Here is a 20,139-nt window from a genome sequence, read left to right as displayed (position 1 = left end):
AACTCATAATGGAAAAGTATCTGAATATAGTCTGAATCACCTTGATGTACACCTGAAACGTTGCAAATCAACTATATTTCAATTTTTTAAAAAAAGACCATACTGTACTCCTAACAAGTGGAAAACCAGTACATTTCTTCTCTTTGAAAGTAATTTAACCTAAAGTTTCCTAGTTTTGGTACAAATTAGAACTTTTTCAAGTCACTTATTTGGAGGTTTGCTAGGGCTGCAGATACAATTTTCTGCCACTAGATGTCTCTGAGTCTTAAAGTAGCATAGTCATGAGGTTTTTGTCTATTTATACACACGGATCACCTACCTCCCTGTTACAGAATTTCATAATCCTCTTATGTAATGCAAGGTTGTCAGCTACAGTTAATCATCAGTTAGGAAACAGGCAGGCGGGGGCCTCAAGGGCTCCATGTCCCCAACACTAGGCCGGAAGTGTTGAGAGATGGGTCTGTTCCTCTGTGACCACACAGAACCCCACAACCCTGAAATGTGTCTCTGTGTTGGGCACTGACAGAGAAATTGGGCAGAGGAAATAAAGAGCAGCTGGGGCATGTGACCAGATGGATGACAAGACCAAATCCTCCTTTTTCCTACAGTTTGAAACCAGCAGAGGAGCTAGTGGGCTGAGTAGCATCTCAGCCCTGTGTGTCTCCCCTGCTTGTAGGCACCTCTTAAAACACTGACACCTGTCACAGCTGAGCCCCCACCCACCCACCCTGGCCCCCAACCAGGGAACCCAAGGGTCAGCAAAAGCCCCAGAATGCTCCCCAAATTCTCTAGTACCTTGTCAGGCCATCTCATCAGTCTACTTTCTGTGGTGTTTACATGGTCGCATCTGTCAGCCTAGACAAGTACCCCCAGCCAGTGAGGACCACTCTTCTTCAACTTTGCAGCCCCTACACCCTGTACCCAGCGCTTCTACACAGTAGGTGTACGCAGAGTATCTCTTGAAACCAAAGTGGGATCATGCAGGTGGGAGAAGACTGATGAAATTATTCTTTACTCATGAGATTTTGAATCTTAATAGCTCAAATCCTCCAAAAACAGAAATAGCCTTTAAAGAATGCACCACCCCGTCCCCACCCCAGAGTTATTGGGAGGCTGGTTTAAGCAGCTTTTTAAAGCCTAGAATTTCAGTGTGAGGGTTAAGAGTGTGAATTCTGGAGTAAGACTGGGGTCATCTCAGCTCCAGTATTTTTAGTTTTGGACCTTGTGGCCAGAGACAAGCAATCTCTAGCTCAGTTTGGGCTTCTGTAAAATGGGAATACTAGTAGCACTCATTTCACAGATTTACTGTAAAGACCCCAGAGGTTAATACTCATAGCACAGTTAGCACAGCTCCCGGTAAACAGCAGCTGCTCAGGGGAGGTTATTAGCTAAGGGCCAAAGCAAGAATGCCTTCAGTTCAAATATCTTCCAGTAACTCGAGCAGGTTACCTAAATTGTCTTAGGCCTTGGTTTCCTCATTTGTAAAGTGGTGATAATAACACTGCTTGCCCCTTAGGGTTGCTGCTGCTGCTGCTGCTAAGTCGCTTCAGTCATGTCCGACTCCTAGCGACCCCATGGACTGCAGCCTACCAGGCTCCTCCATCCATGGGATTTTCTAGGCAAGAGTACTGGAGTGGGGTGCCATTGCCTTCTCCGCCCATAGGGTTCAGATCAGATCAGATCAGATCAGTAGCTCAGTTGTGTCCGACTCTTTGCGACCCCATGAATAGCAGCACGCCAGGCCTCCCTTCCATCACCAACTCCTGGAGTTCACTCAGACTCATGTCCATCAAGTCAGTGATGCCATCCAGCCATCTCATTCTCTGTCGTCCCCTTCTCCTCTTGCCCCCAATCCCTCCCAGCATCAGAGTCTTTTCTAATGAGTCAACTCTTCGCATGAGGTGGCCAAAGTACTGGAGTTTCAGCTTTAGCATCATTCCTTCCAAAGAAACCCCAGGGCTGATCTCCTTCAGAATGGACTGGTTGGATCTCTTTGCAGTCCAAGGGACTCTCAAGAGTCTTCTCCAACACCACAGTTCAAAAGCAATTCTTCGGCGCTCAGCCTTCTTCACAGTCCAACTCTCACATGCATACATGACCACAGGAAAAACCATAGCCTTGACTAGACGGACCTTTGTTGGCAAAGAAATGTCTCTGCTTTTGAATATGCTATCCAGGTTGGCCATAACTTTCCTTCCAAGGAGTAAGCGTCTTTTAATTTCATGGCTGCAGTCACCATCTGTAGTGATTTTGGAGCCCAGAAAAATAAAGTCTGACACTGTTTCCACTGTTTTCCCATCTATTTCCCATGAAGTGGTGGGACCGGATGCCATGATCTTCGTTTTCTGAATGTTGAGCTTTAAGCCAACTTTTTCACTCTCCACTTTCACTTTCATCAAGAGGCTTTTTAAGTTCCTCTTCACTTTCTGCCATAAGGGTGGTGTCATCTGCATATCTGAGGTTATTGTTATTTCTCCCGGCAATCTTGATTCCAGCTTGTGTTTCTTCCAGTCCAGCGTTTCTCATGATGTACTCTGCATAGAAGTTAAACAAACAGGGTGACAATATACAGCCTTGATGTACTCCTTTTCCTATTTGGAACCATTCTGTTGTTCCATGTCCAGTTCTAACTCTTGCTTCCTGACCTGCATACAAATTTCTCAAGAGGCAGGTCAGGTGGTCTGGTATTCCCATCTCTTGAAGAATTTTCCACAGTTTATTGTGATCCACACAGTCAAAGGCTTTGGCATAGTCAATAAAGCAGAAATAGATGTTTTTCTGGAACTCTCTTGCTTTCTCCATGATCCAGCCAATGTTGGCCCATAGGGTTAGTGTGGGGAATAAGTGGAACAGGAAGCTACCAGCACACCTTAGCTGTGGTCATCAGTACCCTTCAGCACTTACAGCACTAAGTAAATACCCACGGATAGGTGGTCAGGAGACAGGGAATTGGTCATTGCACTAACACAATACTGGCAACTCCCTACCTTTTCCTCAACTCCTTACTTTTGAATAATTTTGTAAAGTATTTCTATACATATTATTTCATTCAGTTTATAAAAGCCCTTCAGCTCACTTTAACCCACAGTTGGGTGGTGATTCGTGAAACATGTGACTCCAGACTAGTGCCTCATCAGGTCCACAGGGGAAAGCCAGGATTGGAGACATCTGGGCAGAGAGAAGGAGGGGAGGGGAGAGAAGTCGGAGTGGCTTGTGAGCTTTATCTAAGCCATTGGTTCCTGTCCTTTTCCAGCTGGTGATGTTGTACATGGTGTTTTTAGTGACGCAACAAAAGCTATGAATACTCACCCCGAAAATTGGACAAGCTTACATTTCATAGATTTTATGCTACCAGAGCTGCTCTAGATCTTTGCTCAAAACCTATGACCCCACCTTTAGTAGGAATTAACATAAATCTTAAGTTAAAGGGTCCAGATATTATAAAGGAAGCTACAAACAAACAATAATGAGATGGAAACTTTCTTAGCAGTCCAGTGGTTAAGACTCTGTGCTTCCAAAACAGGGGATGCACAGGGTTCCCCAATACCTGGTTGCTGAACTAAGATCCTGAGTGCTACATGGTGTGGCAAAAAAAAAAAAAGAAAAGAAACTAAATGGAACTAGCCAGGACCAAGATGGCAGGAATGTGACCTTCAACAGATGCTGAGTCTCATTATACACTTCATTCATTTTACTTCATTAGTAAATAAATGGCACACCTATTAGTGACCAGGACTGACAGTAAAGACCAAAAGGGATAAAAAGAGGATGGCATCCACTGCCTGGAAAGAAGCCTGGTCCCTTTCCCAGTAGACTAATGCACCTGCCTCCCCATCACTAGCCTCATTCCTCCTGCCTTTGTCTTTTTCCAGATGGGCAAGAAGTTGAGCTGTAAACTTAGTTTCTGCTTCTCCTTTCTTTGGCCACCGAATAAAGCTTGTACTGCCTCAATCTTGGTTATTAGCCTACTTAAACCTGAGGCAGAGAGCCTTGGTCAGCCTAGGGCCTGAGCCGGGGCCACAGGATTTAATTCAGAAACATCTACACAGAGTCATAGTGAGATCTGTGACAAGTTATAATTTTGCATCCCCTTCAAATCCATTTTTAACAAATATTTATTTAATATGTATTAGCAGTAGCAGAGAGAAACAAATTTTATATTAATAAACTTACTGCTCCTCTTTGTGCTTGAGTTTAGAATTTACTCGTATACATGCAGTTTTCTGAACTTCTTAAATTCCCTTGAAAGTTAGTGAAATAAATGACTTCTGATGGCCAGCACAACTCTGTGATTTATTCTACCTACTGCAAATGTCTGCTGATTGGTCACCATGCAAAAACACTCAACAGAAAGAACCCCAGTGAGGAATGTTCTGTTTTTTTCTCTGGAGTCTGAGACAAAGGGCAGTTGAAGTTTTTCCAGTCAGGCATCTTTCCGAACCCTCCAGTTCCACTTGACAACACGTGATAGATGAATAACACCTCAGTACCTGCTGACCTACTCACCTCGTTGTCCGTATTTGGGTTCAGGGCCCAGGTTAAGACATGTAGACCAGACAGCCTGTGTTTAAACACCAAGAAGGTCGTTAGTAGATCTTTGTAGGCACGAATACCTCGCCCATCACCTGAAGTTCATTGTGATGGGAAAATGAAGAGAGGTCAGGAGACTTGAGACTCTGAAAGCCAAAGAGCGAGAAACAATTAGGCGTCCACGGAAGCTCTGAGAGGGACACTTAAGTCAAGTGAGGTTCCCTGTGCCTCCATGATTGTCTGCAAAGCTGACATCCTTGACGGGTCTGAGTGGCTCCCACCTGCCAGCCCGGCCCCTGACTCTGGTTCTGAGTACTGGGTCCGGTCACAGGCCCTTTAAGGCCAAAGTGGGAGAGGCCAAGGGGATTGTGAAGTACAGTATTCTCACCTCAGCTCTATTGGGGTGGCAGTGTCAGGGGCACCGGAAGTAACTCTTAGACTTCCGGCCGGCCAGACTCCATTTCCGGCCTGCAGAGGCGGGCCCTGGGTGGGCCAGCTGGCAGAGCAGGGGGACTTTTCGCGTTAGTTTTCAGAGCCAGGAATCCACGGGTCTAATGTCATGAAGATTTGGTTCATCCCCAAAACACAGGGTGGTGCTTGTCAGCAAGTCTGCACCACAGAGGACGCTTTGTGTAGGAGACTGGCTCAACTGAGGGCCGGGGCCTCTCTGGCGGCTTTTGCTGATGCTGTGCAACTCCGTGCTGGGAGCCAGCGGGCAGGAAAGGCCGGCTTCCAGGCTGCTCCCCCGTCCCACCCCCGCTAACCCCGGGCTGGGTTGGCAGCAGCAGTTTAGCAGTGCGTACTGGAAGGGCATCATGCCTCAGAGGACAATGTGGTGTTCTGCAGAGGTGGTTCTCCAAGCGGGGTCCTCCTGGCAGAGGTAGCTGCAGCGACTGGGAACTTGTAAGAAATGCACAGTCACAGGCCTCGGTCGCTTTGGGGGCGGGGCTGGTGGCCTAAACCCTCCAGGGGATTGTGCTATGCACTCAAGTTTGAGGATCACTGCGTCACGCGCTAACCTGCCTTCTCACACCCACTGTGGGGGCTTGGGGGAGGGGGGGTGCAGCTCCTGAGCAGACAAGGGTCCAGCCAACCATTCAGGCTTGGGTATCAGCACGGGGAAGCCAGGCCGGAGGCTTCTCTGTGACCTCCTGCACTGCCCACAGCAGCCGCAGGTAGGCCTCAGGAGTGAAGGTTTTGATCCCCGGGAGAGGTCTGGTCCCTGGCTCCTGAGCGGGGCTGAGGGGGCCAGGTGACCCCACACTCAGCCTTCACCTTTGGGGGCACCAGGGTTCTGTACACATGAGTGAGGCGCTTCAGAGCAGGAGGCCAGGGTTATAAAATGTCGGAAACCAAGGTTGCCACCCCCATCCCTTCTAATGACCTACTTGGTGGTGGTGGTGGTGGTTTAGTCGCTAAGTTGTGTTAGATTCCTGCAACCCCATGGACTGTAGCCCGCCATGCTCTTCTGTCCTTAAGATTTCCCAGGCAAGAATACTGGAGTGGGTTGCCATTTCCTCCTCCAGGGGATCTTCCAACCCAGTGACCAAACCCTTCTCTCCTGTATTTCAGGACTTTTTACAGCCGAGCCACCAGGCAAAAGGCATGGGGAGGTATCTTGCCATTTTGTGTGGGATTCAGGTTCCTTGTTGAAGACCAGGCTGTGCCTAAACATAGAGGCAGCCCATGCTTTCTCCTCCGTGCCAGGGGAATAGCACCCGTGGCAAAGCGGGCTCTGTTAGCTCACGTTTCTACCTTGCAGAGAGAGGCTCAGCATGCAGAGGCATCTCTGGGGCTACCCCAGCCCAGGGATCTCAGTCCTGGGAGCCTGGAGCCTGCAGAGAGACAGGAGGGGCCTTGAAGTGGCCTCCTGAGAGCCCACCTCATCCTTCTGCTGGCATTGCCTGCACTTGAGAAGTGAGGGCACAGGAATCAAGAGAGGACAAAATGCAGATTCTTTGAGCAGTCTATTTCATTTTGACCCTCTATTACTGGAACACACATTCCTTAGTGTACAGAATTCAACAAATTTGTGGGAGAGTCCAAAATAAAAGCACAACCAATCAATACACAACTCCCCACATAAAGCTCTACAGCTCACCAATTTTCACTTTTAAATATCTACTTGGCCAGGGCACAATGCTGCCTTTGCACTGTGGCATAGTGTGCAAACCCTGGAGTCAGACTTCCTGGGTTTATAGCCCAGCTCTCCCACTTACCTGCTGGCTGCCTTAAGCAGCTTACTTAGCCTTTCTATTTTCAGTTTCTCCCTCTGCAAAATGGGAATATTTATAACAATAGCTACTTGTAAGGAGCATTATAACAATTAAATGAGTTAATATACACACAATGTTTAGCACAGTAGTTGGCATATAGTTATATGTGTGCTATATGAGTGTTAAGTAAGATTTCAAAGAAAGCTCTGGTGGCTTTGTGACTAAACTGCTTGGCTTGGCTGAACTACATTTCCCAGAATTCCCTTCCCTGTATATTTTGGTTGGGGTTGGCCAAAAGAGAGATAGGAGTGATTTGAAGGGTGGAAGTGAAGTGGCCACCAATTTGTAACTCAATGTGTGCACTCATCTGATGAGTGGGATTCCCTGGTGCTCAGAGGGTAAAGCGTCTGTTTGCAATGTGGGAGACCTGAGTTCAATCCGTGGGTCGGGAAGATCCCCTGGAGAAGGAAATGGCAACCCACTCCAGTATTCTCGCCTGGAGAATCCCATGGATGAAGGAGCCTGGTGGGCTACAGTCCACGGGGTCACAAAGAATCAGACATGACTGAGCGGCTTAACTTTCACTTTCATCTAATCAGCAGCTCCTGCTCCACTTTTAGCCTCTCTAGCTCCTGGGGGCCAGGTGTGTGTTTGGCAGACACCCACATCACAGCAAAGGGTCAAGGTGACAAAAACAGGCACCGGTGTCACTCTGTCCTGCCTGTGGGGCTTAACTCGTGCTTGTGGTTCCACCTTGTCCCTGCTCTTCCCGCTTCACCCCCATCTTCCTTTCCCAACTGCCTGCCCGCAGGACTTCAAGCTGATTCATGAGTTCCAGAAACAGTGAACATGGAAAATAAGAGTGGAAAGTCATCAAATAGCAGAAAATAATTTTCTCAAGCTGAAGGGCATAGATGTTCAGAGTAAAATATTTATAATATTAATATTTATTTGTATGTATGCAAATATACATATATAGCATATACAAATGTATAATAAATATTACATTTGTAACAAGAAATATTTAATGTATAATATACAAGCATATTTATAATATACAAGTAATATAAGTACCAAAAAATAAGAGAAAAGAAATAAAGAAAAGAAAAGAAAGGAAAAAAATAACAACTCAGAGAAAGCAGATCTCAATAGCAACAAACATCTGAAAAGATGCCCAAAACTCACCAGGGATATGCAGATTAAAGTAATTTTATATCCACCACACTTGAAAAAATGAAAATAGCTGGAACACCTTTGATGACAGTGATGCAGAAAAATTGGGCTTCCCTCATAGCTCAGTCAGTAAAGAATCTCCCTGAAATGCAGGAGACCCGGGTTCAATTCCTGGGTCAGGAAGATCCACTGGAGAAGGAAATGACAACCTACTCCAGTATTCTTCCCTGGAGAATCCCATGGACAGAGGAAGCTGGTGGGCTACAGTTCATGGGGTGACAAGAGTCAGACACGACTGGGTGACTGAACCATGCAGAGCAAAAGGAACTCTCTTGCATTGTTTGTGGAATGGCGAATGGTTATAGGCATTTTGGAAAGCAACCTGACAACATCCATTACAATTTAAAAAAAAAAAAAATCAAAGCTTTGACCCAGCAATTTCATTCCTGTGAATCTACCCTATAGAAGCTAAAGCACCCTAGGCTAATGTCCAAGGATGTTTATAGCCACATTATTTGTAATAGAAAAAACCTTGGGAGGCTTGGAGGTGAGAATGGATGAAGCAGAACAAATCCTGGGACATCACTGCTTCACAGGTCAGCCCCTGGGAGCTTGCACCTACCCTTCCTCTAGGCTGCACCCACATCTCTCCATTCCTCTATTCCACCCCCACAGGACAGAGAGGCACAGGTAACTAACTTCTCCAGTTTGTCCCCGTGGCCAGAGGTGGAGGCCTCGCTGCTGCCCTGATCCCTTTCCTTTGTTGGTGTGACAGGAAGGAATGCATAATCTTGCATATGTCTCTCTGACCAGGGCAAGGCCGCTTTCCTTCTACTAAAGCACTTAACTTCTCTTAAGGCAAGACGTAGCCCCTTTTCCTCTTTGAGGTTTTCTCTCCACTGACTCCACATTCTCAGCCATGGTTCCCAATGGTGGTGCAGCAATACAGCCAGTAAGTATCCATGCAATAGGTCCACATGGTCCTCAGTATGCACCCAACCTATGTCTGTATCCACACACCCACCTGTCCGTCAGAGCTCCCTCAAGTTGGGCTAGGTTGCCTCAACCTGTATCTTTCAAGAACTTGGAAGCTCCGTGGAGGCCAGAACCCTGCCATGGGCACCATCTTGTCATCAGGGTCCAGGTTGGTGTCTGCTGGGGGAGATTTCGATGGATGCAAACCTTTAACACCTGTTCCTGCCCATCCCCTAACGGGGTAGCTTTTGTGATGCAGAACCAAGAGAGAGAGGACAAGCTGGAAGAAAAGGACACAGGTCTTAGCAGAGTGGCTGAGTCAATTTATAGAACAAAGAGATGCAAAGGAAGAAGCAGAAAAAGAAGAAAAAAGCCACCTGTGCTTGAGTCTTGTTTCAGATGCTGGAGATTCTGGAGGAAGTGTGGGACCGTGAGAGCCAGGGAACAGAGGAGCTCAGAGACACATTTGTTATTGTTTAGTCACTAAATCATGTCCGACTCTTCTACAACCCCATGGACTGTAGCTTGCCAGGCTCCTCTGTCCATGGGGATTTTCCAAGCAAGATTACTAGAGTGGGTTGCCATGCCCTCCTCCAGGGGATCATCCCAACCCAGGATTGCTATGGATTATTCCCCTGAGTGTTCCTGAGCCACCCAAGTAAGATCAGAATTTCTTTAAATTACTGTCACAGTCAGAGGATGCTCTTTTGAATGAAACTCCATGTAGGACCAAAACATAAACCTCAGGTGGAGTATTGGACTAACAAGGAGTCAGAAACAAGATTGCCTCCAGGGAGTTTAATGATGAAGCAAGATTGTAATGGCTGCCTACAAACTAGACAGAATCACCCTGAAGGAGAATGACTTGGTTTCAGCTGGGAAGCTAGGAACGAGCTGCCTGAAGGCATTCACACATCCAAGTGAAAAACGTGCAAAATCCAAGCAAGCCCAGTGATGTAAGTGTCTGCAGGTGGGTGCCTTGGCCCACACAGCGAGTTCCCCATCTGTCTGCAGGGGCTGCAGAGCCTGGGAACATCTGCAGTGAGGATCACTAGCTCTCTATCATCTCGGAGCCCATGTCTAGCAGGCAGCTTCCTGGTTTGTAATCTAATTTTCCATGTGCTTGCATCTTCAAGCCTCAAGGGAGAGAAGGTGCCAGCGAGTGCTCACCTGCACCTGATCTGCTTGATAGCTCTTCTTTTCACCCACTTACTTGTGTTTTTTGTGTGGCAGATACCTGGCATCCACTCAGCCTGGGGTAACTGACAATTGAATTTCTTAACCTGCACATCAGGGGCCAGACTTGGGATATGGGACCAGGCCATGGAGCTGCCACATGCCAGGGACCCATCTGAGGGCCAGTGGCCCTCCCAAGGTAAATCCTTTCTGCCCTAAAAAATCTGCCCACAAGGTCTTCTTTGTGTGCAGTCAAAATGAATACAAAGACAATTTGTATTCTAGTACAGCCCAGAGCTGGGTGCAAGTTCTAGATTGTTGGTTTCACGAGCTTCAGGAAGTTTTTAAATCTCCCAAGCCTTAGTTTCCTTTTCTGAAAAGAGGATAACAATAGTACCTATCAAACGTTACTGAGAAGAGCAAAGGAGATGATGGGCACAAGTAGCTTAGCATAGCACTTGACACATGGTTAGCACTCAGTATCAAGTGATTATTACTTAACCCATTGAGCCTGAGTCTGTATTGTTTAGAACAATAACAGAACAACTTAAACCTTCTATGAAAGATTTTTGTTTCACATAGTATCACATCTAGAGGGAGGACAGCTCCAGGTTTGATGCAGTGTGGCTTACCAGCATCATTAAGGACTCAGGTTCTGTTTGTCTTATCATCATCTTGTTGCCTCATGGTTACAAGATGGCTGCCATGGTGCTAACAACAGTGATAACAGCAGGAAGAAAGGATATGAGCAAAAAGATATGAGCCTTTGCTTTTTTATTCAAGGAGAAATTTTATTCAAGGATAATCAGAACAGATCAAATGCTGGATGTAGCCCTGGAGCAAAGTCTTGGAAGCCCCTTCAATGCCAGAAGTAACCTTGTAGATGCTGGATTATGAAGAGACGCAAGGGAAGAGAAGACCAGGGGAACAGTATTTACCACCTGGTACAGAAGTATTTCACTAGTTTAATAACTAGTACCACCATTCTGACATATCCTATTAAACATCTGTTCTGCTGTGTCTTATTGACCAGACTGGGCTGTACACCCACTCCTAGGCCAATCACTGCACAAGGAACCAAGCTACCACACCTGATTTGAACTAATCATGATTCATTCCCAGGGATAAGAGAAATGTCCACCTGCTAACTGAGTACAGTTGCGTCTGTTAGAAGGCACTTATTCAGTTGTTCATCTGACAAACACTTACTGAGCCCTGCATGCTGGGCACAGCATGAAGGATGGTGGAGGTGTGGCACAGGGAACATGAATGGTGGGTAAGTACCTACCACAGTTTTGTTTTGTTTTTAATTTATTCTTTATCAAAGGGTAGCTGGCATATCATATTTATAAGTTTCAGGCATACAATACAGTGATTGTAACCAACTTTTAAAGGTTATATTCCATTTATAATTATTATAAAATATTTTCTATTTCCCGGTATTGTATAATATGGTTTTGTGTTTTATTGTAGTTGATTTACAATGTTTCAGGTATACAGCGAAGTGACTCAGTTATGTTTATTTATTCTCTTTCAGATTCTTTCACATTATAGGTTCTTACAAAATATGAATAGTTCCCTGTGCTACAAGTAGGTCCTTATTGTTTATGTACAGTAGTGCATACCTGTTAACCCCAAATTTCCAATTTATCCCTCCCCTCGCTTGTTTTGTTTTTTCAATCAACCAAAATCCATAGTTCACATTGGAATTTATTCTTTGTGTTGTACATTCTGTGGGTTTTGACAAATGCATAATGATGTATATTCACCAGTATAACATCAGACAGAGTATATTAGCTCTATCCATTCATCCTTCACTCCTCCATAACCCCTGACTTGTTATCATCTCCAGAGTTTTGCCTTTTCCAGAATGTCCTATAGTTGGAATCATGCAGCACGTATGTAGTCTTTTCAGATTGGCTTTCACTTAGCAAAACGCATTTACGTTCCATGTCTTTTTGTGGCTTGATAGCTCATTTCTTTTTACTATTAAGTCATCTGGCTACGTGATAGGTGATCCATTCACCTTTTGCAGGACATTGCCACAATTTTTTTAACCTGTAAAATGGTGACAATCATATTAATGTCTACCTCATGGAGTTATTATTCGGATTAAACAGGAGGATATTGGTGCTTAACAAACGGTTTCTCAAACAAGATATTCAGCTAAAGACACCATCATTTGCCCCACAGGCTTGCCCTTTGGTGGTTCCGTTACTTGCTTTTAGGCAGAATAACACTTAAATCATCTCAGGCCAGTGAGAATTCAGCCTAACACTCCTGGCTTCCCAGGCAGGAGACGCCACCACCTCCCCAACTAGCCCATTCTGTGTCTCCAGCCTCCACTGAGAACACAGGTTTTTATGTGGACAGTGTTGCTGGAAACGTGAACTGATTGCTTTTCTTTACTTTCCTGGGGAAACTTTATTTTTAAACAAATTGTTCCTTTCAGAACAAGGCTTGGATCTTACTGTTTAGTCATTTTATTCCAAGGTGGATACAACAGTTTACCTCAACTCGCCCAGGATTTGTGGGTGCTCACCGCAGCGCCTGCAGCCAGCCCGACTCATTAGCTGGCATTATTCATCCCTCCTTCTGGAACACTGTCAGTGGCACCAATGCCCAGTGACTGCACGGACCCTCTGCTCTGTAGGAAGAATAGGATTAAATAAGAACCCTTCTGTGAGCCATCCTTTAGTCATCTGGTCTCATCCAGACTTGCCTCTCTGTCACTGAGTCAAAATAGAGCATTTCTGATTCAATCCACTTCCCAGGGAGGGAGATTCTATTTGATCCCCAAATAAAACTCATGATTCTGTTAAAAGCCAGCTCTGCTTTGTGAATCATGTTTCTAGAAGCCCTGAGCTTGGTTGTAAGCATTGTTATCAGCCTGACTTGGGAAGACAGCCTGGGGTCCAGGCCCAAGTGTTCAAGACGTCCTGTGGGTGGTTTTTGTGTGTCACCAGATGCAGACTCCCCCTCCTCTTCCTAGGCTCCCCAAGTCTGGAGGAAGGGGAGGGGCTGGCCTGGAGGAAGGGGAGGGGCTGGCCTGGAGGAAGGGGAGGGGCTGGCCTGGAGCTGCTGTGGTTGCTCAGGCCCAGAAACATTCTTTGCATCCTGCCTACTCCGCCCTCTCCCACTGCCCTGATCCAGACCACTGGTCCAAGCTGCCTAGATAGTCTCCATGTCAAACGGGCTGTCCTACAATTACCCTAGACAAAGGGAGGCCCATGGGGGAGGGTCTGGTCATGGAACAGAGACCAAATTGCCAGTCAGCAGAGTCTGAGCCCCAGGCACAATTCTCTGTGGCTGAAAGGAGAATGCAGACAGATTCCTCTTCTCTGGTTCTGCTCTGGACCAGAGAAGATTCCTTCTCTTCTCTGGTTCTGCACTGGCCTCTGGAAATTTCCCCTTTCGCCTATAGAGCATGTTCTTTAATCATGCCATGTGGATGTTGGAATTCATTCCAACCCCTGGTGCAGCACAGATTCAATAAACTGGGCTTAACGCTAGATGATACAATATATGAGGATGACGATGTAAAAGAAGCCATAAGAAGGCTTCCTGAGAACCTTTGTAACTACAGAGTGTTTCTCATTAAGAGAGCACTGGACCTGGGCATGAGGCAGCAGATCCTGCCTAAAGAGCGGTGGACAGAGTATGAGGAGGATAAATTCTACTTGAACTATATCTGAAAGAGGTTATTCAGGAAAGAAAAGAGAGAGAAGAATGGGCAAAGAAATAATTTAGTAGTCTAAATCTGTGGATACAGCTGTTCTCAAGTATTTTTATGAAGTTGGTTAAACCTGAAATGTACAATGTAGAACTATTTGGGCTGTAAATGTATTACTTTAAATAAATATTTTAATTATTGCTGGAAAAAAAGTGGGGCCCAAGGGGCCCACCTGGTTTGGCACTGTCTGAGCTTGGCAGAACAATACACAGGTTGTGCTCCAGGACAGGGACCGCAGCCCCTGCACTTTCCTTTTTTTTTTTTTTTCAGAGACTCTGAGTGGGGTCAGAATAGCACCCAGTGAGCATGTGACAATGCAGGCTTCTACAATCCTGAGAATGGTCTGGACGACAGAGAAAGGCTTCTTGGAAGTGCACACTGATGCTGATAGCAGCCAGGAACCCCTCAGTGGGGTGAGCACAGCCCTACTCCTAGAGGAGGGGGAGCCCCCGTTTCAGCCAGCTCAGCACCCAGCAACCTGGAGTTCGCACCTGGTCACTCAGCAGAAAACCCTGTCTCTTTTCACATAATGCTGTTACCCAGTGGGCTTGAAGGCAGGTCTTATTAACCTGACTTTCAGACTGGGTAGCTGAGGCACAGATGCTTAGTCACTTGGCAGGTATATGCATAAGGCTGGAATGTAAACCTAAAGTTACCTGACTATGGAGCCTTATGCCTCCCCCATCCCCCTTTTTTCACCTGCTGAGCTGCTTTACAAAACCAGTGTGATTGGCTAACTGTGAAAGATGATCAACAGCTCTTCAGGATTAAAAAAAAAGTCAAAAGTCAAAATGCATTCTCTTCAGAAGTCAAGAGGGACAGGCCCTCTGATACAAGAAAATGAATGAGTGAGTGAATGAGTAAGTGAGTGGCTGAATGAGTGAATGTATTTCCTTTATTATAAATAGAACCATCTTCCACAGCCTCCTTGCATACTCTGTCCTCTCTCACACCCAGATACGCAGCTCAGGAGGAAGTTCTGGCAGTCCCCTTCCTGAGGTATGGGCCAGCCCCTCCCTTCCTTGGGCAGAACTGGGTGAGCCCTGAAGAGGGAGTTGGAAACCTGGGTTCTGATCCCAGGACAAGTTCCAGAGACTTTCAGAGCTTCCGGTGCCTCTGCTCTAAGATGGGACAGGAAGTACCCCCCTACCCACCCCCCCAGAGGTGATATGAGTCTGGGTTGAGGTGAAGTGCCTGAAAGCAGCTTGCCAAGCATGAGGTGTGGCCTCAGGGGAGTGGGGGGAGGACAGCTTTGAAACAATGGTGGTTCTACAGCTCTTCTCAGCCAGCGACCCTGCTCTGTGCCAGGGCTGGACACCCAGTCCTTATCCTCCAAGCATAGGGGCACTCTATAGTTTGACCCACGTGTACCTTTGTCTCACTTTCTCCCTCTCTTCCTATTCTGATCCTGCTAAATTACTCCTATGCAGTTAGGAATTTTATAGATCATTCAGAAATGCAAAAATGGAAGTTTTTTTCCTATAACTGAACTTAACTTTGCTTGTATCTTCATTTGGGGGCCCAGAGAGAAATTCATAACCTGAATGATTTCTTGCTTTCCCTCAGCTGGTACAGATTTGTCTTCTTTCTCAGAGATGGGAAAACTGCTCTCCCATCATCAAACTCCTCTTCCCCCATTTTCCTTACTCTGTGGTTGATGGCAGAGGCTGGGAAACTTTTTCATTTATTAAATGTTGTTGGTTCTGTGGAACATTCTGTCTCTGTGGTGACAACTCAACTCTGCCACTGCAGCAGGAAAACACCTGTTCAATATGTGGAGGAAAGGGTGTGGCTGTGCATGAATAAAACTTTATTCACAAAAACGTGCGACAGGCCCTGTTTGCTGATCCTGGATTCATAGTATAAACTCTGTGATCTCAGTCTTGGCGACTTTAGCTTTTGATACTCAGAGCCAGGCTTTTAAAACCCACAAGAGCCTTTTCTCTCTGAGCCCTGGTTCTTGCATTAGGAAGTCACAGCTTTTAAGGTCATTACTTCTCTGCCTGCTATTTAGGAAAGTCTCCTGAAAGGTCAGAAGCCAGGAACTTGACAATCTGTTCTTTAAGGTTCTACCCTTTCTCCCCTGAAATCTGCTACCTGAGTGGTAGCAGGGGGGACCCTGGAATAATGCATAGGAGAAAGAAAATTCTTGTTATCTCAAACTTTATCTCATGATAGCATGCGTGTTTGTGCTAAGTCGCTTCAGTCATGTCCAACTCTATAACTCTATGGACTGTAGCCTGCTAGGCTCTTCTGTCCCTGGGATTCTCCAGGCAAGAACACTGGAGTGGGTTTCCATGCCCTCCTCCATGAGGATCTTCCTGACCCAGGGATTGAACCAGCATCTCTTACATCTCCTGCACTAGTAGGCGGATTCTTTCCCACTAGCGCCACCTGGGAAGCCCATCTCATGATAGCAGTGGTTTGCAAAGTGTGGTCCCAGGCCAGCAGCACCAGCATGGTTAGAATGGCAAATTCTTGCACCCTAATATACATCTATGAAATCAGAAACTGCGTGGGGCAGGTACTCCACGCTTTCCCAGCCCCTGCTGGTGGTTCTGCTGCATGCCAAGGTTCAGGAGCCCTGCACTGCAGTGGTGCCTCCTGGACCTTGTTTTTTTATCATATTTTTGCTCCTATTTCCTCCTCCTGCATGCTACTCATGGGTCTCTGCCACCCTCCTCTGAGCCATTCCACCTCTAAAATTTGTTTGAATGTGGTCTAGTTCCTTGTGACATGTCCCAAAGTAACTTCATTGTCGTTAACTTCTTTAACTTTTTGCATGTTAATGTGTTGCCTCTGTAAGGGACCAAAAAGCATTTTATAAATAAGAATTGGGTTTTAAATATCTTTTGGGCTTCCCAGGTGGCTCAGTGGTGAAGAATCTGCCTGCAGTGCAGGAGATCTGGGTTCAATCCCTGGGTCAGGAAGATCCCCTGGAGACAGGAATGGCAACCCACTCAAGTATTCTTGCCTGGGAAATCCCATGGACACAGGAACCTGATGGGCTACAGGACACAAGTTAGTGACTAAGCAACTACAACTTAAACATCTTTGCAGCTCTTCACATCCCCTAGAGAACTTCCTGTCGCTGGACAGTTTCCTGGAAGGGATTCTGAGAATGGATCTTAAAGTCTGTGGCATTTGGAGGCAGTGGCCTGAGGGGAGTCTTGTAAGCAATTAGGGGAAGCTGGGAGTAGAGAAGGGAAAATGCTGTTCGAGGCTGTGGCTCACGTCTATGCAAGCCGTGATTTTGAGGACCGTGAACCACACCCGATTTGAGGCAAGGGGTTTGCATCCTGTACTCCCTGTCAGGCAGTCATGGGCTATGGGCGTGGTTTCCTGGATGGGGGTAGGGGGCACCTAATGGCCAAGACCACTTCAGAGATGGTGGCAGCTAGGAGCCGTCTGCAGCCACCGCGCGTGGCAGCTGAGGGGTGAGTGCCCTGACCTGGGCAAGGGGATGTGAGCAGGGATTGCACACTGTCCCTGTATACAGTGGTGATGAGTGTGGACTCTGGGGTGTGGAAGGGGGAAACGGACCATCTGGAACCACTGAGAAGCAGGAGGAAAAGTTGCCGCCCCAAGCACCACAACCTTCCTTGAATAAGTGCAATTTTTGTGTTTCATCTCACGGATGAGTCATCTCCCACTTTCGTCCCCTCAGCCTCCCCGAAGTCCAAGTCAACCCAAGGCGTTTCCAGATGGCTCACCCACGACGAGGTCCTCTTTGATTGTTCTGGGAGGATTAATTAGTCACCACCGCGAGTATGAAGACCCAATCCAGAGGCAACGTGGCAGAAAACCAGAGAGGGAGGGAGATCCTTGCCTGAGGATGAGGCGAGCACAGAAGGGCCCGAGAAGCACACAGATGGCGTGTCATTCAAGAGCTCTTCTGAGAAACGCCAGCGTAGGCTGGCCCAGGCGTGTTAAACAGAGCAGCTCAATGACTCACGGTCCTGGCTGCCCACCAGAAGCACCTGAGGGTCTTAAAATGCTGATACCCGGGCCCCGCCCTTGAGGTTTGGGTGTGAGTGGTGCCTCAGAGCCGGGGTTGGGGGGCAGGTCAGCATTTCTCTTTTTTAAAGCTCCCTGGATGATTCCAATGTACATTTAAGAGTTGAAGAGCACTGCTGTAAGGCTTGCAGTTTATTTGAATTTGCAGTCAAGGTTTATCACTTTCTCCCCAAGTATTTATCTAGCTGCCCAGTCCTGTGTTTGGCACCACAGAGAAACCAAAGAATTGTGAAACTGGAGGGGGCCATGGACCTGGGGCGGCAGAAGGTACGGGCTCCAGCTCCAACTCTGCCACTTCCCAGCTGGATGACTTTGGGGAAGGCACTTGGTCATTTGGTTCTCAGGTTCCTCACCTCTGGAAAACTGGGATAAGGGCTCAAAGACCTGAAAGGGAGAAAACCAAGGGTTAATGCTTTCTTCAGCTCCTAAACCAAAGCAGAATTCACAATAAGAACTGTTAACCCTTTCCAGAACTCACTGAATGAAACGTCACAGAATTCTCCTTCCTGTTGGAGCAGTAAGAATCTACCAGGTGACATGGGTTTCCAGAGCTTCTCCCGGCCCTCCAGTGATTCTGCCGCTGCTCACCGAGTCCACTCCAAGGAGCTCCATGGCCTTGACTCTGATTCCTTCCTATGCGCTCTGATCATGTTGTTAGGCTCTTCTCATATACCTTCCGCCTCCCCAACCCTTAAGCTTCAAGGCACATCCCTTCTCCTCTAAATCGTCTCTGGGAATTAATTCTCCTACTCTCCCATCTCTGAATCCCTTTCCATCAGCAGAGATAATGAGCACTTCATTGTTCCTTCATTCCCCCGGCCTTGTTTTCCCCACAACATTGGGACTCTGCAAGGGTCTGCAGAGCATGTGTCTAATCTTTCTATTACACTCTCCACCACTTACATGTGCCAGGCATGGCTAGGTGCTGCACTTGTTAGTTGCTCAGTCGTGTCCAACTCTTTGTGACCCCATGAACTGTAGCCCACCAGGCTCCTCTGTCCACGGACTTTCCCAGGCAAGAATACTGGAGTGGGCTGCCATTCCCTTCTCCAGGGGTTTCTCCCGACCGAGGGATCAAACCCAGGTCTCCTGCATTGCAGGCAGATTTGTTACTGTTTGAGTGACCAGGGATCCCCTAAGTGCTTCACTTACATCATTTCTAATCTTCAGAGCAACCTGGAGAGTAAGTGCTCTTACTCAGATGAAGAACTGAGGCTCCAAAAGGCGGCATAACTTCTCTGAGGTCCTGGTGTAGGAGTCAGGGTTCAACCCTAGACTTGCTCAGCTCTCAGGGCTGTCTGTTGCCACCTCTCTACATTGTCTGTGTAGTAGAACGTTGGTCAAATGGTGGATTTAAATATCCATGAGTAAATCCAAGTAACACATGTATAAATGACACCTTAAGGGACAAGCGGGGAAATCCTTTTGGACTCATCTTCTCTGAACAGAAATTGACATATCTGCCCAATGCAGCCTGAACATCTGCTCGATGTGGTTAATGTGTGAATTCAGTTTGATGGACTACGTCCAAGCTGACATATAGATTATAAATTCTTCAGAGGAGTGGCATTATGAAACAGAAAGAGAGCAGGAAGGACTAAGGTCAAAGGTCCCAAGTTCTAATCCTATCACCTTAGCTGTTAATTTGCTGTGTGACCTTGAGCAATCACACAGCCTCTCTGGGCTTCCATTATTCTGTACATAACAGGAAAGAGTGAGATGCCCTTAGTGGTTTCCAGGCCTGGTTTTGAGAGGCAGAACCCTCGTGGTTCAAGTGTTTTGACTGCAGTGAAAAGACAAGACTCATCCTTAGGTACCCCCATGTCCCCTTCCAGAAAATGTCAGAGGTAATGCCTGGGGACTTGTTTGAAATGCACTGGGCTGGAAGATGTTCCCTCAGTACCCCTGCTCTAAGTCCTCTGGTCCTGTCTCTCGTTTATCCTAGACAAGCTCTCCAAGCAGTACTTTCTGCACTAGGGGCTTACTGAAGGCTTTTACATGATGAGTGGGAATTGTTCCTGGATCTTGTCCACCAGGCACATCTCCCTAAGTGCATTGCTACTTCCTCCTCCCTGACTTTCTTTGCATCTTATCATTGATTAGTTCTACTTGGCAAGTTTGTCCTAATTTCCAAACCTCTTTTCCCAGCTCTTCTTTCCTTATAGGATGAGCTGGACTTGAGGGCAATGAAGCACATGGCCACTGGGGATTCTAGAAAAGAGAGGACTTCCCAAAGTATGCATTTTTGTGATTTCCACAACTCTTCTCTACCAGAGCCCTTGGGCTGTCTCACTCAGCCCTGAGCTAGGAAAGTGATGT

General features: G+C 46.8%; 1 long non-coding RNA gene and 1 pseudogene across 1 annotated transcript in view; one reads left to right on the top strand and one right to left on the bottom strand.

Moving 5' to 3' along the window:
- The window catches only part of LOC139186823 (uncharacterized), a 65,173-nt gene extending 60,226 nt beyond the window's left edge, over positions 1-4,947 (bottom strand). Inside the window, exons 1-2 of the long non-coding RNA XR_011570427.1 lie at positions 4,919-4,947; positions 4,507-4,676 (exon numbers count right to left, since the gene is read on the bottom strand). This is a non-coding gene — a long non-coding RNA (uncharacterized lncRNA). The remainder of the gene's footprint in view (positions 1-4,506; positions 4,677-4,918) is intronic.
- Positions 4,948-13,510: 8,563 nt separating this feature from the next.
- On the top strand, positions 13,511-13,943 carry LOC109568257 (cytochrome b-c1 complex subunit 7 pseudogene; annotated as a pseudogene).
- Positions 13,944-20,139: the final 6,196 nt, after the last annotated feature.

The sequence above is a fragment of the Bos indicus genome, chromosome 14 (assembly GCF_029378745.1).
Source record: "Bos indicus isolate NIAB-ARS_2022 breed Sahiwal x Tharparkar chromosome 14, NIAB-ARS_B.indTharparkar_mat_pri_1.0, whole genome shotgun sequence".
In the NCBI taxonomy this organism is placed as follows: Eukaryota; Metazoa; Chordata; class Mammalia; order Artiodactyla; family Bovidae; genus Bos; species Bos indicus.
This window is presented reverse-complemented; position numbering and strand designations above follow the sequence as displayed.